The 20,213-nt window shown below is 54.2% G+C and overlaps 1 long non-coding RNA gene across 7 annotated transcripts in view; it reads left to right on the top strand.

Moving 5' to 3' along the window:
- LOC107967407 (uncharacterized) overlaps positions 1 to 20,213 on the top strand; it is a 62,984-nt gene that overhangs the window by 34,743 nt on the left and 8,028 nt on the right. For 5 of the 7 annotated variants that reach the window (XR_008538215.2, XR_008538217.2, XR_010147937.1 and 2 more), the window contains exon 3: positions 439 to 19,588. The exons of 1 other annotated variant lie outside the window; for it this stretch is intronic. This is a non-coding gene — a long non-coding RNA (uncharacterized LOC107967407). The remainder of the gene's footprint in view (positions 1 to 438; positions 19,589 to 20,213) is intronic. One more of the 7 variants, XR_010147936.1, reaches the window with a different exon arrangement.

Raw genomic sequence — 20,213 nt, 5'->3', positions numbered from 1 at the left:
TGATATTTTCTCTACTATTTTAGCTCACTTTTTTTAGTGCAGGTTACAACCCACTAAATTTATTTTATCACCCAAATGGGTCACATTCCAAAGTTTGCAAAACATGAAGCAGGATTCAGGTGGCAATTCTTCCCCGTCACCCTATCTCTGACTCCCACTGCCCCACCCCACCTAGGGTTTCAGTTAAGTCATAATCATTATGGGATGATCCTGCTGAGCAGGGGAGGAACCAAAATGCCAACACTTTCATGCCTCTTTCATGGCCCTAAAAAGAAAATGTGGCCCAGGCTTTCCTAGGCGGCCACCTAGAAGATGTGTTTCTTTCCCGTCCCTTTTCCTCCACGGCTCCCTGCAGCTACCATTACCCCTGCAATGTTTTTCTCTAATTTATTATTTTAATTAGCTGCTTGGCTGTGTTCATAATCAAAACTTTTCCAGCCTCCCAGGAGTTCTGCCAGGCAATGGGAAGCACTCCGTGACTGGAGAGGCTGCCTCTGCTCCTGAAGCGGAGACCTTGCTCCTTCCCAGGCCGCCAGGAGGGCTCAGCCTACAGGGAAGCTTGGGAGCCCTTAAAGGAGGCATGGGACCAAGACAGGTGGCAGAGAAGATGGAGGACCAAGCCTGGCAGGGGAATGAGGTGGCTTGGGAGCATCACTTCAGGATCTAGGGAGGCCCTGGTGGGGCCTTCTGCTCACCTCTTTGCCAGAGCTAGAAAGCCCTTCACCTCGGACAGCATCACCCCACTGAACGTGGCCTCTGCCCCCTTCCTGGGCTTGCCATCTGAGGAAAAACAGGTGAGGGACCCAGTAGCTGGTTTCTCTGCTGCACCGCTTCTTGAGATGCTGAATGGCATGGGACTCCCCACGGCTTTCGGGGCACCTCTACTCCTCTTGGCTGTCAGGATCTGCTGGGGGACAGGGCCATGGTTGAGGGGTGTATTAGTCCATTCTCATGCTGCTATGAAGAAATACACAAGACTGGGTTATTTATAAAGGAAAGAGGTTTAACTGACTCATGGTTCAGCATGGCTGGTGAGGCCTCAGGAAACTTACAATCATGGTGGAAGGGGAAGCAAACAAGGTGGCAGGAGAGAGAGAAGTGCCAAGCAAAGGGGGGAAAGCCCCTTACAAAACCATCAGATCTCATGAGAACTCACTCATGAGAACAGCATGGGGGACCCGCCCCCATGATTCAATTACCTCCCACCAGGTCCCACCCACGGCATGTGGGGATTATGGGAACTACAATTCAAGATGAGATTTGGGTGGGAACACAGCCGAACCATATCAAGAGGGATGTGCATTTGGTCTGCTCGGGGCCATGGTGAGTGAGACAAGTCAGGATGAAGCTGTGGTCACCCCTCCTAGCTGCCCTTCTGCAGCTCAGGGACTCTAGATCTGCTGTAGCCCAGGCACCGCACAACTTGCTTCCTGGGCCAAGCAGCTTCGTGTGGGTCAGCAGCCCAATTGGTAAAATGGACACTAAACTGAGCATTAGGATTCTTGAGTTCTAGACTCCATGCTTCCCCTGGCTAGTTGTGTGACTGTGGAAAAGTCACTTTTCTCTGGGCCTTAGTTTCTCCCTCCAGAATATAAAAGGGGTTGAACTCAATTCCCTCCTCCCTTCCTTCCTTCCTTCTTCCCTCCCACATGTAGGACTCCATTGGAGATACCAAGATGAATAAGGTTTTATCAAGAGGCTAAAAGAGGACACACAAGGTAGCAAATAAAACAAATAGTCAGTGATGAGTATAATTACAAAAACATGGGCAAGACATGGAGCTGGTACAGAGGACAGAATGGTTTGCTGAGGAGTGGGGAGAGACAGCTCCAAGGAAGGTTTCCCTTGGATACTGAGCTGGGTTTGGAAGGTGATTTTATGTTCCTTTCCAGCTCCACCCCTCGGTATGTCCCATGAGATTCTGCTCTTGTTATAAGGGTAGATGGGATGGGGAAGACAGAGGGGGAAGCAGTGCTCTGATTTATTTTATCAAGTGCTCTTTAAAACCAGAGAACCAAGAAAAGAATGCCTCAAAGTGGAAAATGGCCCTTAGCATGACAAGCCTGTCCTTGAAGATTCAGTCAAACCAAGGCAATGGCAGCATGGACAGAGCCGGGGAGAAATGCTTGCCTGGTGCTCAGAAAAAGGTCACTCACAAGCAGGGTGAGCAGTGGTGCCTGATACATGCCTGCCTATGCCCTCCTGGAGAGCTCAGAGGCTCAGGTGTGGCACTGAGGTGCCATCTACCCTGCAGGTGAGCGCCAGGCTCAGCAGTGCACTATTGGGACTGCAGCCCGGGGTTCAGCTGACTCTTCTGATGTGGGAACGGGGTACCATTCTTTACAAGCAACCGAGCCTTGCTCAGACATGGCCTCCCAGTCCTCTCCTGAGCCCCCAGGCTGTGTTTGCCAGCCCCGCTCCCTGAAATTAGACCCATTCTCCTCTCTTTCTAATGGAAATCACCCTGGTGATTGCTGGGCCTTCCCATCCAGTCACTGGCCTGCGACATGAGGGCAGGGGCAGTGACAGGTGTGGACCCCACTATGGCCTGAGAGCCTGGCGTCCTCACAGCAAGTGCACAGTGGGTGTGGGTTGAAAGAAAGAACGAGAATAGCCAAGCATTGGTCTGGCATGAAGATCCTTTCCAGGGGCTTCTTCCTAATGACCTGGAGGAAAGTCCATTGCCCTCGGGGACTGCTGGCGCTTTGCAGACTGCCCCTCCAAAAATAAAAACGGCCATAAAACAGGGAAGGGGGATACTCGTTGTTGCCTCAGAAGCTCAGCAGACAGACGGGTGAGGGGAGCAGATGCCGCTATTTCCAAAACCCCCTACAAAGCCCCGTTCGTGGAGTCCCACGCTCATGTGGGCGGCTGCCAGGTGCCAGGTGGTTTGCTGGGCCCGGGGTTCTGAGGGGAGTCGGGGGAGTCTCCCACCCCTGGGCCGAGGGCTGCTGTGAGGGGAGCAGTGCCACAGGTGTGCACGAGAGGGACAAGCTCACCTGCCCAGCACAGTCAGAGCAGGTGCCGCACTGGAGATGAGGCTTCATGGGTGAGCAGGAATTCAGTGGAAAAGGAACGGCAAAGAGAACAATGTGAGCAGGTTGGGAAGGGACAGGAGAGAGCCTCTCAGAGGCCCAGAGTTTGGTAACCTATCCAAATCCACACAGCCGTAAACAGAGGGGCTTGGACTCGGACACCGATACTTCACCCCAGAGTTCACCCTCTTTACCACTCTACTATTGCTGCCATAGTTAATGGGTATCTACAATGTTTACAAGAAAAGCAACTACTTTGTTCATGGTGATTAAAGCCCAGGTACGGAGGAAGGAAAGTAGCAGAAGATAAAGCCAAAAATAGGTTAAGGCCAGACACGTAAGAGCCCTGAGGCCATGCAAAAGAGTCTGGGCTTGGGGCTCTGGCTGTTGGAGCCTGTGGGGATTGCTCAGCAGGGGGTGCCTTGGGGCACAGCGTGCCAGCCTGCAGGTAGGGCAGGAGCTGGGAGCTGACGGTGGGGAGATGGAGACAGGTTTGAGAGCAGAGGAGAACTGGCTGTCATTGAGAGGAGAGGAAGGAGTCAATAATGACCCTGAGGTGTCTAGTCTGGTCTAGGGTGGGTGGGTGATGGTGCCATTGACCAGACCGACCTGGAAGGAGAGACACAGATGATGTGTGTGGTTCCCAGTGGGGGAACTCCTGTCCAGGCCAAAAACCTTTTCAGTCCAGCGTGATGCTTGGTTCCTAGTAGCAAACATCAAACAAATGAACTATACTGTCAGCCAGTGCATTTCTGCCTCCCATGCCATGGGCTCCCCCCACCCAACCCCAGCACCGAAGGTAGAGAACTCCCCTGCCCGGGGGATCCTTCTTTACTGGGCGTCCCATGGTCCTGGCTCCTGCCCCACCCCATCCTCCCCCCAGCTCTCAACACAGAAGCCCTAGCTAGCAGGACAAAGAAAAATCCTACATTAACTGTTACGCCGCTGCCTGCTTTCCTTCAGGCCTGCTGCCTTATTTCTATCCAGCCCCAGGCATGTGTGGCAGTTCAAGCTAACGCTTCTCCCCATGATGACGTTGGCCACACTTTGGCAATGTTTCTCTCCTATAAATGGGAAGTTCCTAAAATTACACGGCATGGGTGACCTGCTCTGCCCTTACTGGTCTGCTCACGTCCTCATTGCCTGACTTCACCCTATGCAGGGTTTGCTGGCTAATCGGCCACAGACTATGGTTTTGAGAAATGCAGTTAATACTCCACAGAAAACCAACCCAGTTTCTACAAAGAGCCAAATACTGTTGAATCAACTCTACGCCAATGGTTGTTAAAACCGCTCACTGGGGTCAGCGCTCTCCCTGCCCCACCAGTCTTCCACTGCTTTCTGTTGAACTGGGCAGTTTCCAAGTGGTTTGAGTGACAGCCATGAGCCGCTGATCCAGAAGCATCTTGCTGGTGGTGTCTTGGCAGAACACTGTTGCCCAATACTAACAGGGACAGTTTAACCATGTGGAAGGGACCTCAGAGATATTCCCATCCAGTGCCCCCAATTTGCAGATGAAGAAACTGAGGCTTTGAGAGGCCAACTGTCTGTCCACAGTCACACACCCAGTCAAGGGCACAGCCAGGACTGGCACGCAGACCTGCTGACTTCCGCCCTCCCGTGGCACCCTCTGGTGACCCATTCCAACAGTGAGCAGTTTTCCTTCCCTTGCTCAGAGGAAAGCTTGCTTTCTAAAGAGCTGGCCACGTCCCCGGCAGGAGCTTCCCGGAGGACTTGCAGCACTCTGGCTCCTGCAGACCCCTGGCTAAGTATAACCAGGCCCCGTTGACCCAGACTCATCTCCTGATTTCTTCTGGACAGCAATGCATGTGGATTTGTTGTTCTCTAGACCTGAATCAGGGAAGTGTGTCCCTCCAGACCCTGCCCCGTGGCCCAGGATCCGGCGTCACTTTGCAAGCTTTGCAAGATCCCAGCCCCATTTGTGTGGCCTGCAGGTGCCCTGGCAGAGAGCAGGCCTCCGTCGGCCGAATCCACACTGCTCCTCTCCGGGGCTGCATTTCTCATAGCCTCCAACTCCCCTGGGAGCCATGGTTTTTTCCTTTCTTGCATAATCTGATTTTTGCCCCTTTAGATGAAAATTCTGTTCCTCAGGATTACCCCACTTTCTACCTTAAAGCTTCTGCCAAAGCAAACACCCTAACAAACAGACAGAGGGAAAGGATGGGGTTCAGGTCCTGAACAAATCTCAGTAGCCCTCCAGGCAACCCCTCCCAGGGGAGGGAACCTGGAGCTTCAAGGGGCCCCTCCTGGGACTGAGCGACCGGGAAGCCGCTGTGTTCTGCGAGGCTCAGCACAGCGCCACCAACTGGGAAGAGGAGGGCAGGACACCTGGACCCCATTCGTTAATTCTGCGCAATGGTTCTCAGCTGGGATCACCCGGGAACTTCATAAAAAATTCATGGCTGGGTCCCCCTCCCACAGACACTGACCATCAGAGGAAATGGACCCGTCCCTAAATGGCGGGCAGAGAGACTGGGAGACAGAAGTCCACCTTCCCAGGAGCAAATGACAGAGACGGTCAGAGGTCCCAGAGGACCCAAATCCTGGGAAAACACTCCAAACAGCCTGCATCCAGCACCTTGAGGACACTTGCACCCACCCACTATGCTCTGCTGAGGATAACAGTCACTAAAGGGCTCCTCAGCTTCATGGCAGGAAAGAACAGTCAAGCCCCACCACCCCAGCTACATTTCCCAGGTACTCTCTTTCCAAGAAGGCATCCCCCAGACCTGCAAATCAGCAGTGTCCCGTCCCTGCCCCCTCTCAGGACTGAAAGGGAATCAGACAGCAAAGAAGGCTCTCCTCCCTCCTCCTGTGGTCCCAGGGAGCTCCAACTTGTCCAGCACAGTGGCCCTGCCATCATGGAGGCAGCGAGACTGAGCGAGCAGGCCCTGGGCTCTGAGTCCTGGTCCTGGCCCTGCCCCTAACTCGGGCCATTTACCTCTCCTCCATGGGCCTCAGTTCCTTCCTTTGTAGAACAGGGAGGGATAAGGTGCCCAGCCGTGCTTCCCCAATGGGCAAATATAAGGATTGAACAAGGGGAGGTGCTCAAAATGGCACCTCCACATCCATCAGGGAAACGTGGACAGAGGGAGGGAGCGCTCTGAGGGGAGGGGAGGCGAAGGGACTCAGGTATATTAGTCATCCCCAAAACTGAAGTCATTTCTCCCCGCCTCATATGCAGTAGGAACCATAGTAAGATGCACAGAATCAGAAGTCAGACCCAGATGCAAAATCTGCAGCTCGCTTACATGTGTGACCTTGGACAAGCCTGCAAACTTCTCTCAGCCTCCGTTTCCTCATCTGTAAAGCTAGGCCACCACACTGTTCTCACAGGCTCTTAGGAGGCCTGAATTGAATAAGACAATGCACGAGAAGTGCCTGGTACCCAGCAGGCACTCAAGGAATGGCAGCTCCTGAGGCCCCCACCACCCCCTGCTCCAACCCGGTGGTCTCCTGCAGGTCAGGGGGGCAGCTGTCCTGGCCATGGGCATCTGGACCCTGGTGGAGAGGAGCAGCTACCTCAGCATCCTGGCCTCCAGCACCTTCACTGCCTCCGCCTGCATCCTCATCTGAGCGGGTACTCTCGTCATGGTGACCGGCTTCCTGGGCAACAGCACCATCTCCTAGGAGCAGAAGGGCTGCCTCTCCATGCTCTGCAGGGAGGGGGACCCTGCACTACCACCCTATTTCCCAGTGAGGTCCCCAGCAAGGAAGAAGGGCTCCAGTCCTGGAGTGGGAAGCGGCTGAGGCCATGGGACAGCCAGAGAGGGGGTGGCTGCTCTCCAGCCTGGTGTTCTCCAGGATCTTAGGACACAGGCCAGGAGGCCAGCCTCGGCAGCTGCAGTAGCAGCTCCCTCTCATCTGTCTCTCCTCCTCCCTCTCCTTCTCCTCTGCCCCTTCCTTCTTCTCCCTCCTCTCCTTCCGCTTCTCCCTTCCCTTCTCCTTCCTCTCCTCCTCCTCCCTTTTCCTCTCCTTCCGCTTCTCCCTTCCCTTCTCCTTCCTCTCCTCCTCCTCCCTTTTCCTCTCCTTCCGCTTCTCCCTTCCCTTCTCCTTCCTCTCCTCCTTCTCCCTTTTCCTCTCCTTCCCCTTCTCCCTTCCCTTCTCCTTCCTCTCCTTCTTCTCCCTTTTCCTCTGCCTTCTCTTTCTCCCTTCCCTTCTCCTTCCTCTCCTCCTCCTCCCTTTTCCTCTCCTTCCGCTTCTCCCTTCCCTTCTCCTTCCTCTCCTCCTCCTCCCTTTTCCTCTCCTTCCCCTTCTCCCTTCCCTTCTCCTTCCTCTCCTTCTTCTCCCTTTTCCTCTGCCTTCTCTTTCTCCCTTCCCTTCTCCTTCCTCTCCTCCTCCTCCCTTTTCCTCTCCTTCCCCTTCTCCCTTCCCTTCTCCTTCCTCTCCTCCTCCTCCCTTTTCCTCTCCTTCCCCTTCTCCCTTCCCTTCTCCTTCCTCTCCTCCTCCTCCCTTTTCCTCTCCTTCCGCTTCTCCCTTCCCTTCTCCTTCCTCTCCTCCTCCTCCCTTTTCCTCTCCTTCCCCTTCTCCCTTCCCTTCTCCTTCCTCTCCTCCTCCTCCCTTTTCCTCTCCTTCCGCTTCTCCCTTCCCTTCTCCTTCCTCTCCTCCTTCTCCCTTTTCCTCTCCTTCCCCTTCTCCCTTCCCTTCTCCTTCCTCTCCTTCTTCTCCCTTTTCCTCTGCCTTCTCTTTCTCCCTTCCCTTCTCCTTCCTCTCCTCCTCCTCCCTTTTCCTCTCCTTCCGCTTCTCCCTTCCCTTCTCCTTCCTCTCCTTCTTCTCCCTTTTCCTCTGCCTTCTCTTTCTCCCTTCCCTTCTCCTTCCTCTCCTCCTCCTCCCTTTTCCTCTCCTTCCCCTTCTCCCTTCCCTTCTCCTTCCTCTCCTTCTTCTCCCTTTTCCTCTGCCTTCTCTTCCTCCTCCTCCTCCTTTTTCCCCTTGTCTTCCTCTCCCTCTCTTTCATCCTTTCTCTTCCTGTTTCTCTTCCTGCTCCTTCCAGATTTTATCATGGCAATTTTCAAAGATGTGCAAAAATTTTAAAAAGTGCTTTAATGAACCTCCATCTTCCCATCACCCAGGGCTCAACAGTTACCACTTCATAGTCCATCTCCATTCGCTGGCCTGCACCCTCCCCTCCATCCCTCCCTCTCCCCACCCCAGGATGGTTTTGAAGCAATCCCAGATATCAAATCATCTGTCAATATGTCAGCATATTTCTGAAAGAGCAATAAACTTTTTAAAACATTTAAAAAACAAATATTTCAGTATGTACCTCTAAAACTTAAGGATCCTCTTTCAGAAAACATAGTGACATTACCATTATCATACCTAAAAACTATTAACAGTTGATTCCTTAATATCACGAAATAAGCAGGCAGTTTCAGCTCTCCCCAACTGACCCATAAACTGTTCTTTTTAAAAAAGTTATTGGGGTCAGAATCTAAATTACGTCCATGTGTTAAAATCAGTTAATTGGTCTCCTAAGTCTCCTTTAGCCTCTAAGTTCCACCATCAATCTCTCTCTCTCCTTTTTTCTCCTCTTGCAATGTATGTGCTGAAGAACCAGGTCATTTGTCCTGTCACGTTTCTCCCAGTCTGGATTTTCTGGTGACACCCCCGTGATGTTGTCTAACATGCCCACCTGGAGGTTAGATCTAGAGGCCTGATCAGATCCCACTGATCTGAATGTTTGGAGAGCGCCTGGTGCATGGCTGGTGTTACAGGCACCAGAGCCTCCTTGACAGCCTTCCGCCTGGGAAGCTGGGAAGATCCGCAGCAGCCCAGAGTGTCAGGAGGGGAGGCTGGGGTGGAACGTGCAGGACCAGAGGCCTGGAGTCCAGCTCAGGACTCAGGCAGACCCCAACTCCCTAACTTCCATGCCCTCTTGGCAGAGGCAAGCTCCCTGCTGCCTGGGGCCTCTCTTCACCCCACAGCCCCTCCCAAGGGTCAAAGCCTAGTGTGTGGGAAGAGAAGAAGAGGACAGATGAGGCCGAAAAATGTCCAGACCAGCAAGGAAGTGTGAGGGGCAGAACCAGCCCAAGTCTCAAAGAGAAATCAGGCCAAGCCTGAAAGGAATCGGGCAGCGGGAAGAAGCCTCAAAGGCCCCCGTGTTCCTTCTCCGGCTTCCCGGGTTCCACCACAGACTTTGCAGCCTCTGTTTTTGCACAGTGACCCAGGGAGCCAGTGGCAGAGGAAGGGTGCCGCGAAAGCCCGTGGACTGTCCCCTGCTGCCTCTCACCAGCAGCGACCTACTTTCCAGCTGTGGATATGAAGCACCTGTGTACGGGCCTTTAGGATGGCCCTCCCGTTTTGAAGAGAGGGAGAGCCTACAGCCAGGGCGCTGGGAGAGTGGATGTGATAGGCCTGCAGGGTGAAGGCCCCAGGGCATGGGCTTTGAGCTCTTTTCCAGCACTGGGGACTGGTGTGCCAGGGGCCAGCCATACGCCCACCCAGCCCTCCAGCCTGGGGCCTATCGTGAGGATTTCCAGCATCCTGGGCAATGCGATCGCTCAGCTGAGGTCCCCGAGAGCCGAGTGGCACATCCTAGACCTGACCAACATAGCTGGATGGAGGCATGTGGTGGGACAGTGAACCGGGCATGTACCATGGCCTGGGGTGGAGACTCTCTGTGCAGCACCGACCAGCCCTTAGGGGGCCTGAGGCTTGCGGGACCAGTGCTGTTGGGCCCAGAGAGAGAACCCCTTTCCTCTGCAGTGTTGGCGAGCCCACTGTGTCCTGTCTGGTTCCGTGCCCCTCAGCAGGCTTGGCCTTCAGCTTGGCCTCAGGCTTCAGGCCAAGCTTCCGCCCCTCACACCTGGAGGTCTGCCCACAGGCAGGCAGCCAAGCCGCGTGGTCTCCGCTGCCTCCTTCCTTCCACCAGGTCATCTTGTTGAGGGAGGACAGGACTCACCTCTGGACAGCACAAGAGGGAAGGCAGAAGCCCTCACCTGGAACCTTTCTTCTGACCCAGACCCTTGGTTCTGAGGAGCCCTTAAAGGCCAGTAGTCCCTGCAGCACGGGGAAACAGCCCCCTGCATTCCTCCTGGGGCCTGATTAGAACACAAATGGCCACTGTTCACCGAGAGCCACCTACCTCTGTCCTTACTATAGCAACCTGCAAAGTCCCGATAATCTGAACTCTCTGCCAAGCACCATTCTCAACACTCACGCATGTCAACTCGGTCCTCTCTGTGCCCCAAAGAGCAGCTTATTCTTACTATGTGCATTGACAGGGGAGGAAACAGAGGGCAGGGGGAGGGAAGTGATTTGTCCAGAACCACACTGTGTGTGTGATTGTTTTAGGCAATGGCCAATCGGGGGCAGCCGCAAGAGGGGGCACAGGAGAGGCACAGGACAACAGATGTTCCTAGACTCACAGGCCCCACAGAGTCACTGCACACTCCGCTGGGAGGGGTCGCATGGGAGGAGCACCCAGGGCCCAGGCTCCACCAAGCAGGTGGGGGGCAGAGAGCGGGTGAGGCTTTTTTATCGGGGATCAGAGTGAAGCACACCAAAAACAGACACGAGGGAATTCCACCAGTGCATTTGAATGTTACTAGGTCACAGTCAGGGGAACTTGTGGCACAGCCGGCCCCATGACAATAGTGCACTGGGTCACCCAGGCAGGTGCACACAACCTGTGTCTGGGGATGTGGAGGCAGCAGGAAAATGTGAAGTTTTCAAATGTGCGACACACATTGCTGGTGAGTGGCATGTGGTCTAGCTCCAAGCCCATGCTCTGACCCACCATGGCCCACCACACTCCACTGCATCCAAAGAGGTAGTATTCACCCCTGCTTTACAGATGAGGAGGCCAGGCTGAGACGTGCAGGAAGTAAGGGCCAGAGCTGGACTGGGAATTGCAGTCTGTTGGAATTGCCTCCAAGAGTCTGCTTCTCCTGGGGGCCAAGGCTGAAGGAAGGCAGAGGGACAGGAAGCTGAGCGGGGCAGGGATGAATGTGTGCAGGGCACACCCTGCCGTCCATCTATGGGTAGGTCTGTGTGGAGCCGTGGCTCTTGGAGATCTGGCTGATGACAAGAGAGGGCTCTGTGCAGGACCCAGCCCAGACCACTAGGGCAGGAGACCAGGGGTGTCATGGTGAGACCCTAGACGCCTTGGGCATCCCAGTGCCTCCTTGCTCCCATTATATAAGAAAAGAACAGCATACCTGGGTTAGAGCATATTTGGTTTGGAAGGGAACTTGAAGGTCACAAGGTCCAATCCTCCATCCAAAGGTTCCAGGCTGAAGGGCACTGGCTGGGTGAGAGTATGGGCTACCTAGGCATTAATGGAGACACTCAGAATTATTGGCTTTTGGGGAGAACAGTCTAATCTTAAGAGCTCTTCCCAGAAAAGCCTTAGGTTTAGCACCTGACCACACTCTGCTCTCCAAGCCACTGATCACAGCCTCCTCTTCCACACTCTGCCTTACACAATCCATTTGCACGATCTGTCCAGCCATTCAGGCTGATCCATGAAGAATGGATGTCTCTAGCCTCCCCACACACAATCTGACTGTCACTTAGTCTGGATGGCCTGCCCAGAGGGGACCAAGCCCTGAGCCCAGGGCTGTGTAAGAGAGATGTGGAGACTTAGTAAAGATCAGGGTCCTGTGCTTGCCTAAACGCTTGATGGGCACCTCTTGACCCACCTTTCTGAGCTTCAAGGAGTCAACAAACAGAGAGAGCCTTGTCATCTCTCTGGGGCTTGAGGCAGGGCTGGGGCAAAGTGGCTATTGGACAGGCTGGCATGAGACAATGTCCTTCTTCTCAGCTCTACTTTACTCACTTCTGTGGAGACCTGCCTGTGTTCATTCTCATCCCACATAGAACCGGGGATCTTTCTGGTTCAAGTCACTAAACAGACACATCAGGGAGGCAACAGCTTGAAATTGAAAGCAGAAAAAAGTGTGCATGTACACAAACATGTACAAGCATGAATGTGTGCGCGCACATACATGCATGCACACCTGCACACGCACACACCTGCACGTGCATGCATGCACACTTGGCCACCAGTTCAGGACTGCAAGGACAGGCATCTCTGCCAGGGGGCTAGCAAACAGCAAACCCCACGGCCTAGAATCTGCTTTTGCTTTCTTGACTTTTCCTGCCCTGGTGTGAAAGAACCAATGACAGAACTGGCTCAGGGACCGAGCATGGGGTGAAGCAGAAGATCTGAGTAACCCATATCCTGGCCCACCAGCCCCAGAATTATTGAGCATTTGATTGTTTAAACCAAAAAGACGGCTGCAGAAACTTTCTTGGGCTAACACAAGTAGGAATTTTTAAACCCATTTAGAGTCAAGCGTGTGGTTAAGGCAGCATAAACGCGTTGTGTGCTTCTTGGCGGTTCCTTCCCGGTTTCATTTCTTTTTTCCTCTCCATGTCCAACTTCCTTTTGAAATCTTGAATCAGCTGAGGGCAGAAGGAAGCCCCAAGGGGGAAGCACGATGAGTCTAGCACTAGACAAAGTGGTCCCCGAAGAGGAGAGGGAAGGATGAAAGACCAGGCCTCGAATGAAGTGCATCCACCTTGGATCAGGAGGCAGTGGGAGGCGGACATGGGAGTTCCCAGGGAGCTACCCAGAGAGGGGCCGTCCAGCTCCCACGTGGGCACGTCATCTGTCCCGGCCCAAACCTTCCTCCAAGTACATCTGCAGCCCCTCAAAATCACTTTCTCAAGAAGGAAATGCTCGTCAGGGACGGGAATAGCATGTCTTTGCTGGTGCTGAGACGATGATCAGCTTGGCATCAGAAATCTGCAGAGAGGGGAAGGGAATGGGGTTTAAATTATTTACACCAGACCTTCTCTTTTAGCAAAGACTGCACGAGAGAGACAGATAATTCAGGCCATCTGGACCCGAGGCCGATGACCAGGACAGATGCCACCTAGATCAAAAGAGGAAGATATTTTTAGAGTTTTGAATGTGGGCTCTGAAAACTTTTACATCTTAAGCCAAATGAAGATCATGATGGATGGTTCAGACTTAACTGGGTCTTTATCAGGGGATGGATTAAAAAGTAAGAAGTCCTAGAAACTAATTTCTGAAAATGAGGGGAGCCAGAATTGCAACACTTCCATCAAATATGCCGAGGCTTGGTCAGCCAGGGCAATGGGGTCCAGGATCAAAGATAATAGCTGGGGTCAGGCTGAAAAGCTGGTTTTCATGGAGCTTGCCCAGCTTGCTCTGGGGCCTCAGGTAAGTCACTGCTTTCTGCTTTGCCACTTTGGCGTTGCCATTTTATCTGGGACGAGGTGTGAGGATAAGGAGGAAGTCTTTTCAGGTCTTAGGAAACGAGTCACCACATTATATAAAGATTGTAAAAATGTGGCTCTGGTGAACATTCTCATCACCATCACCATGGCCAAGCTCCTTTGAGAAGAGACCTACATAAGTAAGAGTTATTCTTGGGCCCACTGCCCCCAGACCCCCACAGCCTTGGCTGGGCCACATCCTCTAAAGAAGCTGGGACTGGTGGGAAGTTCGGGGGAACCTGGGTCCCTGGACCCGGGAACTGGACTGCATCGCCCCCTCATTTCTCACCCACATGTTCCTTTCTGTTGCTCCACCAGCCACCCAGCCCCACGGTGGGCCTTGCCTCGTCTGTTAGGTGGTATTTTCATCTTTGGTCAGATGACAGCCCCCATGCTCCAAAAATTCTCCTGCAGCCAGGGCTTGGAGAATCCCGACCCCTCTCTGGCATGAACCTCTCCCCATCCAGGGTGGCTTGTGTGGTAGAGCCAGGGGAATGGAGAAGATGACCTCTGAAGCCTGAAGGCTCTTTGGGAAGCAGGACATCCTGAAGAGCCAGCCTTGAGCTGGCTGCACAAGAGACTCATAGACTCTGCGTCAACATCCACCTCTCCAGGCTGCAGTGGGTGTACCTGTTCACCGCCACCTCCAGCAGCACTGTCGCAGCGGAGCAGTTCTCACAGCCAATGAGCTTCCACGCCACCTCCCTGCAGTTCTCTGCAACCGAGGCTCCATCCTGCACTGATGGGCTGCCTGACACGTCGGCCTCAACAAGCATTTCCAGCACATTCTCAGCTTTCCTGCTCTGCTGGGCAAAACGCAGGGTGAGAAGGGGAGAGGAAGCACGGGACTGTGGCCCAGTTCTAGGCTTGGATTCTAGCGAGGAACACCAGGTGCCTGCATTAAAAGGTAAAGGACCGTGCAGGTGGTTTGAATTTGTGTTTGGATTTGGTCAGAGGCTCTGACCTCTCTGGGCCTCAGGACTTTTCCTAACCTTTAGGCTGTCCTGTTCTTGGTATCTCCTCACTCTTGTTCTTGGCAGCCTTCCCTACCCCCCGTAGCCACTTTTGTCCTAGAACGAATTACCATTGCTAGGGACACACCACTAGTCCTGCCCTGGGGCCCTTGCCACTGCTCTTATCCCACCTTCACCACCTGCACAGTCCCTTCTGTCCACCTGTGTGCACAGGTATCTGCAGGCTGCACCATCTCTGTCCAAAGCCTGTGAGAAGACAGCCACGGGAATGTCTAGTGCTTTCCAGCGGGGGCTGGGAAGAAGTGGCAATTGGTCATCTCCCTATACCTGAATCCACTGAGCATCCTCTGAGTCCCCTGCTCTGTGTCTCCCCATGGGGCACCTGGCCCCCATCCCCCCAGCCTGCTGGCCAGGCCCTGCTGCCCTCTCTGGGTGCTGCCCTGACTCAGCCCATTCCAACTAAGTTCTTCATAGTCCCAGCTTGAAGCTCAGTGGACACCTGTCTTGGGCGTGTAGTTCTGGAATTCTGTTCTCCTTCCGGGCCCACCCCCCACCACACACACACACACACACACGTTCCTCTTAGACCCCAACATTTGGGCTGGCGCTTTGGATGGCCTCAGCCACATTTTCTCTTTTTTTCCTATTTTATTTTTTGAGAAACAGGTCTTGCTATATTGTCCAGGCTGGTCTCGAACTCCTGGACTCAAGCAGTTCTCCTGCCTCAGCTCCAAGTTGCTGGGCTTACAGGTGTGAGCAAGTGCAACTGCTCAGCTGCATTTCCTTGATGTGCTTGTAGAATACCTCCTGCTTCCCCAGCATCCAGTTTGCTCCCTCCCTGCCTCTTCCAACTTAACCCTCACTCCATCTCATCTACAGCTCTCCTTACCCCAGCCCTGGTCCTCTTCTCTGCTCCCAGCCCCCCGGGTCAGGAATGTATGTTAGTATCAGAAACTGGCCAGAGCTCATCCTCTTGTCCTCACTGTAGAGCTGCTCCCAGTGGAATGGCTGAGTCCCAACCTCCGCCATAGCTGCGGCTGGATAGCCCAGGCTGTGAGCCCTGGGCTGGGGCCAGGACGGGTAGAGGTCACCTTCAGCCTTCCGACAATGACATCTTGTTACAGGAATGGCTTGAGGCTTCCAAATTCACATCCTCTGGTTTGCACAAACAGGCCAGGCAGCTGCACCTCTGAGCTGCCTCCAGTCCATGGTTAATTGCCAGAAAATAATTCGCCCTGAGGTCATTGCCGTTTAAACAGCTGGCTTCGTCTTTTCCTGTTTGGCCGGTCGTTCTGGGCTCCCTGGCCCTCCCTCCACCTGCTTCTGTGATCCTCTCAAACACAGCCGGCTGGGAGCCTCAGGCTGGGCTCTTCTCCCTCCACCTTAACTTGGCGACGTCTTGATCCTCGTGTTGTGCTGATGCGAGGCTGTTCTGGGAATAGGCTAGTCCCTCCACCTCGTCACGACCTGCCTGGACACCAAGCCTCCACCATCAGGCTATCACTTGCAGGAAATTTTGCAAACCCTGTGTCTCTCTAATCATACAGGATGGTTGGAGAGACAAAAGAGGAATGAATGCTTCCACGAAGCTCCCTCTTTGTGGCAGAATCAGTCCAATGGAGAAATTCTGAAATTCCAGTTTTACAAAGTTCTTCAAACTTACCTCAAGGATGGCACCAGCTGAAGCTCAGTTGCCCTGTCTCTTATGCACCAGAGCATCTGCCCCAGAAACTCTTATCTGGGGCTCAGTTTGCCCCCATGTGGTATAAGTCCCTCCAAAGATTCCATTTCTAGTTACTCGTCTCAATGTCACAATGAGAAATATTTCTGCATATTTCCTGCAAAGCGTCTCATTAAAGAAAGTATTGGTTTGATTCAGAAAATGCTATGCTGTTCCAGCTTCACTTTGGATCTATAGTTTTAGAAAGTATCCAACTCTGCTTCTAGTTTAAGCTGTTCTGTTAAAGAGTTAATGGAAAAAACCCCACTATGGTATGAGGAAGGGGGTGGGAATTAACGTTTGGGTCCCATTCTGTGCCTAAAACACTGGTTCCCTCTATGTTTTGAGCCTGAAATTGAATCGTTCTTATGGAAGGCAGATGCTAGAGGAGCTTTCTTTGGGATTCTCATTACCCGTTTCCATCAGACCAGGCCATTAGATGGTTGCTTCTAGAAGGATGGGCAGCCCTGAGTCTGCAGGGGGCAGACCGGTCACAAAAACCAGAGTGGAGCTGGGGGGTCGGACTGGAGTTCTTTGGGCAGGTTCAGTTCACACCCCGGTGCACAGGGTCCACAAAGGCACAAAAAGGCACAGGTGAGAGCCAGGAGGGCAAGCAGGGATCCAAGTGTACACAGCCCAGGGAGCAAGACAAGCAGAGAGGCCTGGAGCCAGAAGGAGGCTCGGAAACAAGGATGCCAGCAGTGAGCTCACGGGTCAGAAGCTTCTGGCCCAAGGCTTTATGGAGGCCATGCCTGAGCTGAATATTGGTGGCTGAGCAGCCAATAAACGGAACACAGATGGGGCCAGGGCAGGGAATTCCAGGCAGGAGGAACAGCCAGAGAGCAAAGGCAGGGAGGCTGGAGGCTTTGCTGTGTGATGATCTGTGTACACACAGGGAATGCTTCACAGGCTGTAGAGACAGTGACTAGCTTCTGAGATCAGAGTAGGCTGGGCTGAGTAAAGGGAAGGGTGGAGGGGGCAGAGACCCACATTACAGCCCGTGGCCCTGAACCCAGGACAAGCCACGGGGGTGGAGGAGCAGGCAGGAGATGCTCCACCACTGCTGGCAAGGAGCAGGGCAGCCTGCCCAAGGGGGTACTGCCTGGAGCATCACTGACTTACTTACCCCATCTGCTGGCGAGGATACAGAAGCTCAGCCCACAGGGCCACAATGGATGGCCCTAAAGTTTGTGTCCTATGCAAGGGGACCACAGAAGGCTGGTGCCCTGGACAGTTGGCAAGAGGCTGAGCGCAGGGCAGTGAGGGATGCTCGTGTGCCTGGGGAAAGCTTCCCTGGGCTTCCCTTTTTTTTCTCCATCTTCACCCTCTCATCCCTCACCCCTCCTGACACCCTGTCCCTTGGGGGAGCACCTAACACCCCTGTGTCCACCCGAACCACACCAGCCCTAACGTGCCAAATCCCCACTAAATGAGCCCAGTGCTCATCCATCCATCCGCGCATCCGTTGTTCAGTGGGGAAAGTAGCACGTAGCAGGTGCGAGCACAGGCTCTGCAGCCGGAATTCCTGGGTTCCATGCCTCACCCAGCCACGTATTTGCTGGGTGACCTCAGGCAAGCTACTTAGTGTCTCCACGCACGTGTGCTCATCTAGAAAACGAGGCTGATGCTCGTGCCCACGTGGCAATGTGATGAGTAATGCTAGTACTCATCTCTGAGGGTGGATGGGAGAGACACGCAAAGTGCTTGCAAGGGGGCCGGCACCTGGGAGCACTCATACATGTTGACTGTCACTGTCATGGAGCACCACCGTGTGCCAGGCTCTGCTTGGTGCTCCTGGGCTGCTCACATGAGCAAGGCACTGACTCTGCCAAGGAAGGGTGCTTTTTTTTTCTTTTGGAGAAAGAAAAGGGATGCTTTCTGCTGCTCCCGCCCTGAAAACACTGCGTGCCCCTCTGCTCTTCTCCTACTAGGCTTGAGAAGCAAGACCAGCACACCCTGAGTTGGGGTGTTGCCTCCTAAGCCACTGGCCAGCAGTTCTGGGGGGGTGGGGGTGCTGAAGAGAATGCGGGGCTCTGCTGGTGCAGCATGGACCCTCCTTGGTCTGGTGAGCTGGGAGAAGCAGGACAGCATGGGGTCCAGTGATACTAACCGTGTGGAAATAGAACTCCTCCAGATTACAGGGCACCTGAGAATTTCTTACTGACTTTTGTTTAATAATTCAAAAACACATCAAATCAAACTTAATCAAGGCAAAAGCTGTCTCTGGAGCCTTCTTCGTGCTTCCTAGAGTCAAGCTCTTACAGAATCACGGCAGCACCCCCCTCCCTAGCTCACGAAGGAAGCTGGAGGACTCCACAGCTGCTTCAGGAAACAGACTATCCCCAGGGAACCCTTCAGAGATCTTGGGACCAGACAGGATGTACCTGGACTCCTGGAATTCCCTCTCCAGCCTCCAGGTCCCGTGAGGATGTGAGCTGGAGCAGTACGGGCTTCCCTGATCCTTCCTGTGTCCAGGTGAGCAGCCTCCTGCCACAGAGCTGCCCTCCCAGGCAGGCACAGCGCACAAGGCCGTGCATGCTTCTGTCCGTGTTCCGTTCCTGGCTCCTCGGATCTTCCATTTGTGCCTCCTGTAGTATACAGGGGCACATAAACAAATCAAGTCCCAGCGTCAGCTGTCAATGTGTGGCCCAGGGTTTCTCAACCTCGGCACTACCGACATTTGGGGCCTGATAATTCTTTGCTGCGGGAGACTGCCCCGTGCACTGTAGGGCGCTCAGCAGCATCCCTGGTCTCTACCCACTGGTAATACTCCTTCCCCAGCTAATGACAACAGCAAAAGTCTCCAGACATTGCCAAATGTCCCCTGAGGGCCAAATCCAGCCAGGTTGAGAAGCACTGGTATAAATTTAACTAAGGTAATTGTTCTATGGTACTCTCGGAAGTACCAGAAAAAGATGAAACTACTGCCCTCAGTGTGGGGCTGGCACGCTCCCACGGGTTCCTGCTGCCTCCCAGGTGTGCTTTGTAAGACAGCGCATACCCACACCTTAATCAGGGGATGTTCACCAAGCATGCCTCTACATTGAGTGCCACACCAGGCACCGTGGAGGAGTACGCTGGTCCCCATGCCCAGAAGCTCACAGTCATTCTGGGGGGACAGTGGTAACACCTGAAACAAAAGCAACTGATACAGGGCAGTGGGGGAAGTTGTGCCGTTCATCCAGTGGAGACCTACACCCAGGAATCATGCAGTAGGCATGGGGAGGGACACGGAGGCGGAGCCCCGCCTAGCTGAGGAGAGAAGGGGCAAAGCAGAAAGTGCTGGTGTCAGGAGACAGCAGATGACATGCTGCAGGCATTGGAGGGCAGGGAGTAGCCATCGCTGCTACCTGGCATGGCTTAGTGGAGCCATGACTGAGCTGAGCTGGGTATTGAAGGACAAGGAGGCACCGGCATTCCAGGCAGTTGGGGACGGGGAGAGCAAAGGGCTGAAGGCTAGATGCCTGGCCTGCATGAAAGGAGCTCCATAAAGCAACACGAGGGATGTTTCTCCACTTTGCAGACAGCCAACCTGTGCCGCGGGAGCCCTGAGATGATTCCGATGCACGGAGGGAGCCAGGAAACGCTGGGTAAATGCAGGGTAGCGGGGCAAAGGTGGATTTGTTGGCATCTGTGCTGTCACACAGCTAAAGGCCCAACAGCCCGGCCCACTGCCCGGGAGTTCTAGCCAGCCTCAGTGCAGGATCCAGATGGGCAGGGCTCTTGGCCTGCTTCCTGGGGCTGTCACACCAGGAGCCGTGACTCAGGGCCTCCCCCACCCAGGTGAGTCACACACCTGCAGCCCTCCCGCTGCGGAAGCTGCTGCCTAGAGCCAGCAGCTGGGGCCACCCAGCCTCAGTCCCTTGAAGCCCCAGGCCGGCCCCTCGCTCCCCTCCCAGGTGTCCTTACATGCTGGAGCCCCTTACTCGGGAGGCTATCCCCACACCCCTCACCCCTGCCTAGCACTCGGCCCCCTCCTCCTCACCCCTCCAGCAGGTCGGTAGCCTGTGTGATGCCTCTGACCGGACTTCGCAGCACTGGCGGGTGCTAACAGCCTGCCATTAAACTTAAGCAGTGAGGTTGTCTCTCCCTTCCCATCCTCCCTGTTCCCCACCCTGTCTTGAATAGCAACCAGGGCAGGGACTCCCAGGGGAGCAGCGTGACGCTGCCACCTCTTCAGGACTATCTTCTGGGCCTGACTCCCAGCCCATGGTG

The sequence above is a fragment of the Pan troglodytes genome, chromosome 10, assembly GCF_028858775.2.
Source record: "Pan troglodytes isolate AG18354 chromosome 10, NHGRI_mPanTro3-v2.0_pri, whole genome shotgun sequence".
Lineage (NCBI taxonomy): Eukaryota > Metazoa > Chordata > Mammalia > Primates > Hominidae > Pan > Pan troglodytes.
This window is presented reverse-complemented; position numbering and strand designations above follow the sequence as displayed.